The sequence below is a fragment of the Wyeomyia smithii genome, chromosome 2 (assembly GCF_029784165.1).
Source record: "Wyeomyia smithii strain HCP4-BCI-WySm-NY-G18 chromosome 2, ASM2978416v1, whole genome shotgun sequence".
NCBI classification, from domain to species: domain Eukaryota; kingdom Metazoa; phylum Arthropoda; class Insecta; order Diptera; family Culicidae; genus Wyeomyia; species Wyeomyia smithii.
The window spans coordinates 61,447,102-61,460,671 of NC_073695.1; the positions used below are offsets into that span (position 1 = coordinate 61,447,102).

At 36.8% G+C, this 13,570-nt stretch overlaps 1 long non-coding RNA gene across 1 annotated transcript; it reads right to left on the bottom strand.

Moving 5' to 3' along the window:
* Nucleotides 1-9,280: 9,280 nt before the first annotated feature.
* LOC129726001 (uncharacterized) lies at nt 9,281-9,993 on the bottom strand. The gene is made up of 3 exons (XR_008728226.1): nt 9,785-9,993; nt 9,574-9,695; nt 9,281-9,520 (listed from the first exon to the last, which is right to left on the bottom strand). It is a non-coding gene; the product is annotated as an uncharacterized LOC129726001 (long non-coding RNA).
* Between the last annotated feature and the right edge of the window lie 3,577 nt (nt 9,994-13,570).

The following is a 13,570-nucleotide window of genomic DNA, read 5'->3' on the forward strand; positions in this document are numbered from 1 at the left end:
GGTTGACACTGAGTTATATTTTCCCTGTTTGATGTATAATGGGCTGTTTGTAGGGAACCTTACGTCGTATTTGTGAGGTTTCTTTCTATAGAAAATAAGCTTCATCATTTACGTTCTGTTCCAAGTAATTAAACGTGAAATCCTTCATTGGGTATATCAAGCATAAACAAAGTCAAACAGTGATGTCTCAGAAGTAGGCTGGTCCGATCGTGGTACAAAGCTGGTCCGATCATGATACAGAACAGGCCTTCGCGTTTCACCAGAATTCCAACTCTAAAGCAAATATTTCATATAAAAAGTGTTTCTACATTGAATTGAGATGTTGCAGAAACATATTACTGGAAAATATACTGCAATATTTAAATATTTGATTCTCAAATCAGCCTTGATTGCAATTGATTGTACTTGAAAATAGTTTATTTTTTAAAACATTTTTAATAGTAGTATTACTTAAGCAATCTGGCTGAAACCTTCTGAACATCATCAGAAAAAGTAATTTGATGATGCTGCTACATATTTGACACATTTTTTTGTTCAAAAGTTAAGAAATCTCGCATATATAAAAATGGTCCGATCATGGTACATTTTCTGACTGGTCCGATCATGATACAACACCCTATAAGATAATGCTTAGTCAATTTGTGCTGTTTCCCAGAAACCGGAAGTCACCATCTCGAAGTTTAAAATGGCAAATGGCGTGTGTAGTGAATTTCAGGTTTCTGGGTCTAATCCTGATCCCAAAAATACCCATATTCGATAGCATTCGGCCAATTATGTTCTATTTCCAGAAACCGGGAGTCGCCATTTTGATAATCAAAATGGTCAATAAGGTCTTTTGCAGGTCTCTGGACATCATCCCGATTCCGGAAATACTCATATGAGGTATCAATTGTAATTATACCAATAATATTACCAAGTATTCGTACAAATCCTCTGTTCCAGAACATATCTCCGAATAAAACGGATTTCCGAGAAAAGAAAATTATTTCAGGGCAAAACCACTTTTTTATATTTTCTTCAATTTATAGACATAAGACGTCCGAAAAATAGTGATAAGTGATTTTGGAAGCAAATAAAGCGAGAAATCCAGAAAAAAAATTTTTTGCCGGAAGTGTTACCAGATAGGTTATTTTTGTATTTAAAAACTAGATTTGCATTTTGCGGCAAATGCAGCTAATTTTATTTCAATTTGATAGTTCCAACGTATTTTTCGGAAAATATTACGTAAGAAACACTTATCACCCCGTCATAATTTGAGCCAATCTTGAGATATAACATTTTTAGGAAAAATAATTACAAATTTGAAACTATTTTCGCACAAATGTTATATCTCGAGATTGGCTCTTATTACCTCGGGTCTTGCAGCAAAATCGTAGAAAGACATTCTATTTAAAATCGCCGCCTGCTTCGCTGCGACTTGCTGCTTCAGATTCTTGTAAGTCAGATTTTCAAACATGTATCAAGATAGGCAGACTAGATGTCCAATCATTTAGATTTTGGGTTTTTTCTGTTTCGTAAAGAAGTCATCACTGCAAATTTTGCAATTTTATTCCTTCAAATGTTGCGTATCTCCTTAAAATGATTTTTTGATCCAAGAAATGACTGCCAGATTTCCTCCAGATGTTTTTTTATGTTTTTCAGGTATCGACAAAATCTATCTGGCAACGCTTGCCGCAGCTCTGCTTACCGCTTTTGCATGCTAGTTTAATACGTGGCCTAGATTATGAAAAAATGCAAAAATTACTCCAATTTTAAAACCGGATAATAATCCATGGGCATTCCACTATTCATCAATTGTTCAGAGTTATTAATATGATAAGAGCTACCAAATCTGAAGGTTATTCCACTGGACCTGCTCTTTCAGACATAGAAAAAGCATTCGACAGTGTTTGGCATAAAGGTTTGGCTGCGAAATTGCAAACATTTAATTTCGCAATTTTCCTAATCAAAATTTTGAAGAATTATCTTACTGATCAAACCCTGCAGGTTGTCTATCACAATTCAAAATCTGATAGATTTCCTGTCAGAGCAGGTGTGTCTCAAGGTTCAGTCTTGGGTCCAGTCCTGTACAACATTTTTACTTCAGATCTTCCTGATTTGCCTCCAGGATGCACAAAGTCATTATTCTTCGATGATACAAGCATTTCCGTAAAAGGGAAAAGTTTTCATGTTATATGCAGTCGATTGCAGAAAAGTTTAGATATTTTTGCTTCCTACTTGCAAAAGTGGAAAATCTCTCCCAATGCTTCTAAAACTCAAATGATAATTTTTCCTCATAAGACTTGGGCTTCTTTCCTCAAGCCAAACAATAATCACGTTGTCAAGATGAATGGGGTTATTTTAAGTTGATCTGACAAGGTTAAGTACTTGGGACTAATTCACGATTTTCAAAAAGCACATTGAGAGTATACAAGCAAAATGCATCAAATATACGAGATGTTCATATTCTCTCATTAATCAAAATTCCAAACTTTGCTTAAAAAATAAACTTTTGATTTACAAACGAATTTTTCAACCAGCAATATTTTTTGCTGTACCGATCTGGTCAAGTTGCTGCTCAACAAGGAAGAAAACGCTCCAAAAGATTCAGAATAAAATTCTGAAAAAGATTTTGACACGTCCTCCTTGTTTTGGTACACTCTAATAACATAGACTTACTGGTATTGAAACATTAGAAGCTATGTCAAATAAAATTAATAACAATTTTCGACAAGAATTATTGCAATCCTCAATTGCTACGATAAGCTCTCTTTATAGCCAATAAGTTGGGAATTAAGTTATTTGTAAGTTTTTTTGACGTAGGATTACGTCTTACGGCAACATATACAGGGGACCAATTTCATTACAGGGATCCAATTTCAAAAACCAAAAACATCGAGAGCGTCACAAAAATTGTCCATTTTCAACCGTTTTAAGCTCAGTCAGTTTCCAACCGATTTTCGTCATTTTCGCAGTAATCGATTGGAAAATCAACCAAGCACCCGTCCAAATGCACAAAGTTGTAATTTGATTGTTCGAACGATTGTACTATTGAAAATTGTCAAGCCTTGTCGAAACGCAAATGTCGACCTCTAATTGGTCGCACAATGCTTTTTTCCCTAACAAGGTCGACAGAATATACCTAGTTGACTAAGAATGCGCGCTTTGTGTTTATGTATAATTCATTCCATGATTGTGCCGATATCACTTGGACGTTGGTTGCTGATCGTGAAGAAGAAAGAAAAGCCAGGTTTCAATTTCTGGCTGATCGCGCTGGGCGCGTTGATTCTTAAGCACCTGACTATTTGGCGGCTGTTATGGAGTTTTCGGTAGCTGCAGAGTTATTGGAAATGGCAGGAAATTCTACTAAAGAAAACGGGAGAACTAGAATCATCGGCGAATGGTTATCCGAAATGATGATAATTGAACAAACTTGCCAGTTTGTTACTGTTGTCAAATATAATAGCACCTGTTGGTGCTCCACAATTATGTGCTTGAAGTAGTTAAGATTTTTCAGCATGTGTAATAGACGGAAAACCGAAAATTTCAGCATTCGCAAGACAAGAAAAATTCAACATCGCCTCAAGAATTTGTTGGTGGCCGGTTGTAATATATACTTGTTCTAGTGCTGGATGGCAGCAGATAACAGAAATGCAGCACTTACGCTATTGCGTCTTAAAACAAAACGGTTATAGTTCGACATCACAGCAGAATTTCCACCTTCATACTCATATCTACCGTCGGCAGTATCAAACACGCAACAATCTGCTTCCATGCTGCTTTAGTCACACCTATTTTTCCAGTTATCCCATTCCACAACGTGCGAAAAATCTATGTCAGAGCGGATATCGCGCGCTATCTGGACTATGAAGCATTTATGCGATAGCTGAATGAAATTTGCAACTGCAGCAACCAGCCTTTTTCAAGGCTACTAAATGTATTTGGAAGAGCATAATGAATGGTTATTACTAAACTGCAACTTTGATTGCAGTTTGCTGCTGCTGCAATTGCGCATGTATATTACGATTCATTGATACTGTGTATCACAAGCGGTATATGCGAAACAAATCCGATTTCAAACAGAAAAGTTCAGCAAGTTTTGCTCACTGTGCTGAATCCGTTTTAAAAAATTCATAACACTTCATTAACAAGGATGTAACGACTTGAAGAAGACGGCTATTGCTTGACATCACAGCAGATTTTCCACCTTCATACTAATGTCTACCGTCGACACTATCAAATACGCAACAATCTGCTTCCATGCGACACGGGGAAGGAAACATTTTTTCCTTCCAAGCCGCGCAACACGACACAATACATGTTATTTTGTTGCCTTCATGAGAGTGCTATCGGTATGGCTCGACAGAATGTCCACAAGAAATCATTTTTGTACATCCGTGCTACGAAACTGAGGAAAAATTTTAAAACTAAAAATAAAGGTGGAGCTTATCAAATGATCGCTCTGAGCTAGAATGAATGAGATGTATTTTTTTTTCGAACGTTATAGAATGGTATAACTGGAAATAATTTTGTCACACCTATTTTTCCAGTTAACACATTCCATTCCATCAAAGCAAAAATAATATACGAAACATATTCGGAAAAATATATCGCTTCACACCATTAAAATGGTTAACCCTAATCGAGTGTATTTCCAAAGCTATTGCAGAAAATTATTGACGTAGGACAGGCTGTCGTAATTCTACGTTAACCTTGCGGTCGTTTCTTATAAACAACCTCTTCCACTTTTTCCCTTATTTGACAAATAAGCTCAAATCCCTACGAATGATCAGTCCTTATTGCGAAAGCAAACAAATCACAATTTTTCTAACAGTGTTGAGAAGTCACATACTCATTATTTACTAATATTTATCATGAATACTTAAGGTACTAACAACCCCCTTTCTTGAAAAAATGAAAATAATCTAAGTAGCATGGAATAGAGCTACTTTCTACAATATCCCAGGAGTATGACTTCTTTTTCACTATGAAATAATAAGAAAAAACAAAAATTGAAATCAATTGAGAATGGTTAATTAGTAAGTTTTTAGTTATGAATTGTGATCTAATCTATGTGGGCACAGTTTATGCTATCATTGATACATTTTGATGCTGTTTCGTAGAGTAATTTTTTCAAATGTTAAAGGTTCTAAAGGTCAAACGTTAAAGGGCAGTAACGGAGTAATAACAAAATGTGAATTCAGTCGAAAGCGAACAGCTAAAAACAGTAGTTCAACAAAAACGCATTCAGTTACCAACTGAAAGTCACAAAGTTATTATCTTTCCAGTGCACAGTGGGGAATCGCTGGCCATCAGCCAAAAAAAAATTTTTTCGTTAGCTGTTTCATAATATTTTTCCTTTATTGCTATAACATTCAAGTGTCTAAATCCAAAATTTGGGTGCAATATCATGAAATCTGAATTTTTTATGACTTTTCAAAGCTTGGCGAACTGACGTTTTTTGTCTTTTTTTGAAAAAAGTACATTAATTTGAAACGCTCTGTAGCTTCAATGATAGCTTGGATTTTTTTGACGTCAAAGGAAAAGTTGCTGTAAATATTGTGCAAAACAAACCCTTTTCATTAGATATTGTAAAATTTGGTCATTGTGGGCCTGACACTAGAAGAGAAGTAGCTTAAAAGTTTAGTTGCCGCAGTTTGCCACTGTTGTGACTACATTCAAAATTTCGGTAAAAACGTAAGCTTTCAAATGCACACTGTCCGCTGTAGCGCAAAACTGCGCAAATTGTCACTTTAGTGAAGAAAGCGAAAACAGATTTTTTTAGTTTTTATTTTTGAAGTTGAAATTTCATCCAGGATTAATTTCATGATACCCCAATAATGAAGATTTATGATATCGTACTCAATCCGTAAGGATAAAATATAAATTTGGGCAAAAATCACAAAATTTATCAATGAAAAGTTATAAAATAAGTGTTAAACAAGAAAACAATAAACAAATCTTTATGTAATTTTAATTATGTCAAACTTTTTCACTTTCTGCAAATTTAAAACAATATTAAAAGCATTCAGCCCTTTTCAATTTATGATCATGAAATTCGCTAAACTGATTGAAGTGTCAAACACTAGCAGCAAATTCATACCATCAAACTCCAGCTAACAATAGCCCGTTCGCTTTTGCTTCGCACTCGTTTGCATACAAAAATAAAGCACACATTTTGCTATATAAGAAAAAAAAAAAGAACAGTTGTCGCCCTCCATATCTTTTCGTATTCATTTAGGACGTTGTGTGATTCCAGTGTCCTGATTTTCAAATTCATAATTTCGTTAAATTTTATTATGGAGCCTTCAACTTCAGCGGCAGCACCTAATTTAATGTCTAATAAATTGTTAAATCATGGTTTTATACATGTAGTTCAATGTCCACTTTCTACCATAGAAACCGGATTAGAAAGATAAAATATATATGAAACAATGAAACATCGAAAACTACTGGAAGAAATGAAAACTGCAGCGACAGACATTTTTCTTGCTGATATTTTCTGGAAACAATTCAACACGAGATTTAAGCGATCACAGCGGAAGATGATGATGATGCTGATGACTTTTTCAATTTGTAATTAGTTTGTATTACTTATGTTGTTTTAGTTTATTAAAAAAAATATATATATTTAGGCAAAATTTGTTTAGTTCGAGGGGTCGTCCATGAATTACGTATTTTTTTTTTCAATGGGGAGGACGCCCGGTGGCACTACTTGTGGTCAAAGATCATATAATTCTATAAAGAAGGAAAAAAGTGTCAAAAATATAAAAACGGCCCCAAACAAAAAATGGATGCCAAATATGTGTTCAGCGCCTCAAAATTATGTAAATACCAAGTTTTTGTCGCATTTATCGACACTTTTTTTGCTTGGCCAGCCTTTGTATGGAGTCGCCCCACTGTGCAAGGGTGGAAAAAAATTTCCCGAAGTCACCAAGTAGTTTGCATACCAATCCATTCATCATTGCATTGGTAGGTGTCATCATTTTCATTTCGGCTGCATATATGTGCCAGCTGACCAGTCTACGAATTGTTCGGCCTACAGGATCTTCTAATCCCAGGTCACGTCACCTTCATTAGGCATGGCGAGAAACACGTTTACCGTGTAAATTCACAGTCGGTCGATTTGAATATTTTACAACGCACATCGGACAAAACATTGCCCTTCTACTCGGGGTAAGTGTGTCAGGCGAAGGGTACGGAGCTGATCATTCGATTTGTGTTGTTTCTGCAACACATCACCAGGTAAACATGTTGAGGTAAACCATATTGTGGTGAGAAGTTAATGTCAAAATCTGGAATTTTCCACCGGCTTTTATTGAATAGGATTTTTTTTTCCTGCTAGTAATAAATTCTTGAGCAAGCTATTCGTTGTCCTTGCATTACCCTAAACAGAAACCTGTGCACGACTATTAGACAAGTCATTCAGGGGACAATTAGTTCTGTTTTCATGTTTGCTGCGAAGAACAATTGTGTCACACCAAGCGTCGGCTAATTTGCTGCCGCGCTGGAATTTGCATTTCGGTTGGCCCCTCCGCGGCGACGGCGCGGTGCAGCAACATGCATCATCGCGAGGCACTCGCGCTAAATTGATGCATTGCACGCGCCATTCATTTGTCAGGACACTGGGTGGGTGGCGAAGGGCGGAAGGCGGTAGTGGATTTGGCAGCAATGAGGCACTTTACGAGATTCAGACCGTGGGGATGACTGAATCAACAATGATTTCATTGGTGCAATATCGAATTCCATAGATGGGAATCATAAACAAGTTGCTTTGCATATTGATAGTGTTACGTGCAGCAGGAAAAAAAAATAATATCAGTTTTTAGAAGTACTACAAACAGCTTCCTGAACAAGTTTCACCTGAAATCATCTTTTTTCAAACCAATTATGAAAATGGTTAGTACATCATGTGGATGTCTGGTTGAGCCTTCAAATTATCAGTCACACAATTTTTTTAAATTTTGAAATTTTTTAAATTTTTTCTACGTGATGCAAGTTAGGAGCTTTTGTTATAAATAGCAGGATTCAGTCGAAACGTCATAAAAAGCATTAAGAATTTTTCAACATGAGCATTAAAAAGTCCGAACTGAACCGATCGACCAAGGTGGTTTCATGATCTGATTTTATGTTTCGTTCAAATTTGAAAACTTATTGATACAAAAAGTAAGCGGTTATCTTAAGGTAGTGATTTCTACAGCTACTTTCATATTCGTCCAAATAAAACCGACTTGCATGATGACCACGAGGAAGAAACAACGAACCACTAATTGATGATGCCTATCATACATCAACGTTCACCAGTCCAAATTCAAAGAAAAAAAGCAGCATGACATGACGGACTAATTTTTCGCATTTCAAACAAATTTCGTCATTCGCCATCGGAAATTAATTGAAATAAAACAGCCCACGTACCTACGCGATGCGGTGCGACTGGGATTTGTTCCGCCTTATGATTTGTTCCTCATTTCGGGTTTGTTTGCGTGAATTTTCTTCCTACCCCCTCATCCCGGTCGGTAGAGTCGTCAGCGCCAAAGGAAATTGCCGTGAGATGATTGTGTCGTTCCTGCGAGTTTCTGGTTGTACGATTTGCACATTGTAGCAGGATAGCCACCAGACACACAGCAGATTCCGCGCATCCGAATCTAACTGTTGGTTTGTAATACAGCGGTGACTGGGAGATAAAAATATCCTCCACCCAAGGTTTCCAGCGGAAAATAGAGGTTGAAATTTTTCGCAGAATATTCACGCCACGAGTAGAGGTTATTTACCTCACGGATGATAACAATGTGGAAGTAAAAAAATTTGATACCTACCCAAGTTGTGGTCTAACCTGAATACGCCGCCGGTGCGATCATCCGGGAAGTGAGAAAACTTGCAACCTTTTGTGCAAACTAAAATGTGTCTCGGATGCATTTCCAATTAGTATACGCTACTTAGTTAGAGATATTAAAAACAGATTTGTAAGAGCAATATTATCCTAATTTAAGTTGCATTGAGAATACAAATTGTGGCAAAAACAATCAAAATCTTCACTTTTGAGAGTGGAATTGTTGCATGGAATTTCTTGGCCCAGAGTTCGCCTTAAACCTTTTCAGCACTTTCGAATGCTGCTTCCGAATCATAATTCGACCAACTTTTCAGCACTTAAAGAGGAAACAATTTAAAATAATTCTGTTAAAACATTCAATATTCAACAACTAAAAGCAATGCTGTTTTTAAATGATTCGAGTTTATTAAATTTTATCATTTTATGACCACGCGGTTCAGAAAAGGACCCTAAAACGTGCTTCGCGTAAATTTAATTTCAAATATTAAAATATGCCCGCTCTACTGGTGGGTATTATTTGATCCTACTTTCAGAAAGCTTGATAAAAGCATACCACATTCGAGTCCACCTAGCGTTCACTAGCTGCAGTAGGGAAATCTCCAATTAAAAAGCGTGCTTGAACCGTTGCAGCGTTCGGTATGCTTTGCTACTGCGTTTTTACCCTTTTCAGGTTTTCTAATGTTAATGCACGTATTTATTGCTTTTCCATCTCTATTAAAAAAACCCTTTAAAACTTCAATTCACAGTTTACTATAAGAATCTACCTCTAGTTTGTTGCAGAATGGTATTTAAGTTTTTTGTTGGTTCGTTCAACAGCCTGTTTAATTTCGAATTACCATTTGGGATTCTAGTTGTGCGTCTCTTGCTTATTTATTCTGACGAGTACCTATATAATTCAAAGTCAGAAAAAATCATATTCGTTTTAATATTTTTATATTAATTGATTCGTACACCATAACAAAACATATGACTCACATGATGAATAACAGTCAGCACCAAGTATCCAGCAATCCTTTACTCAGTGTTTTTCTTCCTCCCTTCTGAGCTACCGCTAGAATGGTCCTCATGCGATCTATCACATGTGAACCACAATAAAGTGTACCAACGAACAAACACTCGCAAAAAAAATAAAAAATAAAAAACGCGAAATGCACGGAGCCGTCAATTCCACACAGAACCGTCCTCTATTAGCCATTCAAATAGTACGATTCTTGGTATAAAAAATTTACCTCACAATCGAATGCCACCCTCTCTTGCACTCGCTTCACCGACCTTCCCCGGCGCAACCCAACCCGAAGGCGAATCCACACATGCGTCACATATCGTTCCCCATTTTCCGCACTCACAGTTGTGCTGTTCCTTGTGTTCAACGTCTGCCCCGCGGGCATCAATGTTGATTTGAACTCTTTACCGAAGCCACCGCATATCTACCTACTTATAGTGATGACGTGAGCCTGCTTTGGATAAGTTTGCACTGTACATTCGAACAGGGGCGGAGTTCGGTCGGTTGATTTAGTTGTTAATATCTGTTAGCTCTATCACCAAATTACTAATTATTTTCAAGTAGGGGAACTGCTCCATTATTCATCTCAGCCCATATATTCATCTCATACAACATGAAAACACAATTGAAAACAGAAAAAACGCGCTCTAAATTTGATATAATAGTCAGGCATCCGCACTCCAAAACTCATTCATTTCAATCACCTACCTCAGAAAACAAAATCCGCGCATTGTTCTGTACGGCTACAACGGGACTCGTTCAGCAGCCAACCAAAATTTTTCTCATCAATAGCGGACTATTTTTTATTTTAATCACTAAACAAAATCACTCACTACACTGAGAATACTTTAATCTTTGAAACGTTCACCTCAAATTTCCCTGGTTTTTGGAAAATTAGCAGAAATATATGAGATGAATTTCTACAATTCCTAAATTTCAACTGTATGTTTTTTCATCTGTTTTCACTGCGTTGAAAAATATCAAAAGTTGCCAAATCAGTTTCTGTTAATACGAAAAAATCATACTTAAAATATTGAATTATTCCGACACAATTAACATACATCTACAGCACTTTAGTGGTTACCTAGGTTACCAATTTTGCACGTAAACAACTACAGCGGATATCTAGGTAACCTATAACGACGGGCTGCGGCTACGCTCATTCATGGTAATGTGATTCATTCATGATTAACAGTGTGATGAATATGGGGGCGTCGTGTTCAATGATTTCGTGAAAATTTGGTGTTTAATCCATGCTTTCTTCGTGAATTTCGGCTCAATGAGATGAATAATGTAGCAGTTCCCCTATATTTTTTTCTAGAACCGCAATTTTATTAGTTACAACTGTGCTGAAGACACCATTTCAATCAAACAAGCCGTTTTTCGAAAAGGAACAACTATGAAAAATTTCAGCAAAATCGAAGTTGATATGCCGAAAAAATATTTTTTTTACGCCCTAATAAGGCTTTATGAAAATGTTCTTGATTTTTTTATAGATCTATTTCTTTTGCATTTTTCATTGAACCCCATCGTTTTGAAGAGGAATAATGAAGCTCTAATTCAAAGCAGAAAAAATCTCGCCGCTATCTTGGATTATATCGGAAAAAAGTGTGTTTCAAATTTAATACCATCATTTGTAAAGCTAAAAAAATGTTTTAGGAAACATTCATGGAAGCGATTCGTAGCGAACCTATACATTAGAGAAATGACAAGACACTCACCGTTAAGGCAACTGTCAACATCACAACGGATAACGGCAATGCAAATTTATACAGCTCGCCCGTTTTGATGTTGACAGTTGTCTTAACGGTGAGTGTCTTGTCATTTCTCTAATGTATAGGTTCGCTAGCGATTCGGAAGAGTCGGAATATTTTTCTAAACTCTCCGGTGTTCCACGAGGAAGCAATAAAGGTACCCTTTTCACACTTTTCATCTACGAAGTCTCGACTTTACTACCAAATAAGTGTCGTTTAGTACTTTATGTGAATGATGCGAAAATACTGGCAATAATCAAAGCCCTAGTCGACTGAACTACAACATTTCATCAGCAAGCTCGAGGCATGTTGCACGATAAATCTGTTGACATTGAGCGTTCAGAAGTTTACCGTAATTATACTTTACCGCAAGCTGAATCCACATCAAAAGCTCTTGATGCAATTTTTCACTTGCTGCCGTTGAACGAATACGTGCAACTAGAAGCAGAGAAGAGTGCTCCGAGGCTCACCTGACTATTCTGAACTTTTTCAAAGGAGGGCCAGTGATGAATATGAATGAAGACTGGATGGCACCTCAGGATAACTATGACATTCCCTAAAAGGTATTTTTCACAGCAGGCTCAAAAGTAGGTACAAAACTTGTGCAGGAATCTTCGGCCCTGTAGTTAATATTTCAGTGGCAATGGGACACTGGCCAACAGTGTTTGAAGCGGAGATTTTTGCAATTTTTGAATGTGTAACTGCTTGTCTGGCTAGAAATTACAGACATGCAACACTGACAGTCAGGCAGCGTTAAAGCACTTGGTGCTTATAAATGTACACCCAAGATCATCTGTGAATGTATTCTCACATTGCGACAGATCAATAAAAGAGCTCTTTATACATACGTTGGCCAAGTAACGGGGCACTATCCGAGTAGATATTACTTAAGGAACATTGACCGGGTACCTTAACTATAATCCTCCAGGAAGGTAGTGGAAGACCGGCCAAAGCAGTGGACAGAAAAGGTCTTTTTCCTTTTTGTCAAATCATGGTTCAAGCCTAGTGGTTTTGCTATCAATCAAAATATATACCAGAACGAATGTTTGAACAACATTATGATTTCTTTTCTTCCAAAACACCATACAGATGAAAATTATGTGTTTTTGCCAGAAAAAAAATTACAGTACGTCAAAGAAACACAAACGTTTCTGAACAACCACTCGACTACGCAACCCAACGAATCCACCTCACTGTCGTCCAATCGAAGATTTCTTTGGGGTTTTGAGTTCCTTCGGTGCAAAAATAACTGGAGATCATTGATTTGCAGGCCGTACAATGCTCTTGATCCGGCATCGTCAGAAAGCTTCGTCGGAAGGCCGACAACGGTCCTTTCTCGAATCTCCACTATTTTTTATTGGTTCATAATAAATGTATCTTCATGAGAAATAAATTAGTTTTTCATCCACTTTTTTGACAGCAGGATAAAAAAATAAATTTTGTAGTTGTCACCCGTTATGGTCTACATTCTGATTTCGATCCTAATCAATGTATTCATTGTTCAAATTGTCGTACCCTGCACAAGATGAAACTATCACCAATCGCTTTAATGACAAATTTTACATAAGAAATGCTACATCTCAGGTTGCCCGCCCAACCTAGTTACCAGCGGTTTCTAACTTAGTTTTTTCCCAGTGTGTAATGTGTCGATACGCACAACATATGCTCTGATTTCGCACAGACAGAAAATGTATAAAATGCATTGTGGAAATGTGGAATTTTCCCCTAATTAATCGGCGCTGAATTGGCAACCTAAAATATAGCATTTATTATGTAAAATTGGTCAACAAATCGATTGGTGATGGTTTCATTTTGTACACGGCACGAAAAATAGTCTATTTTGCCCCTTTTTACTCTATATTCTCGAATCTTTGGAATTTTTGTGTCCTGCACAAGATTACATCAAACGATTTATTGACTAATTTTATAAATAACATGCTATATTTCTGGTTCTAGCTTAGCTTAGGCTTCTAATTAGTGGGATATCTGAGATATCTTCTTCTA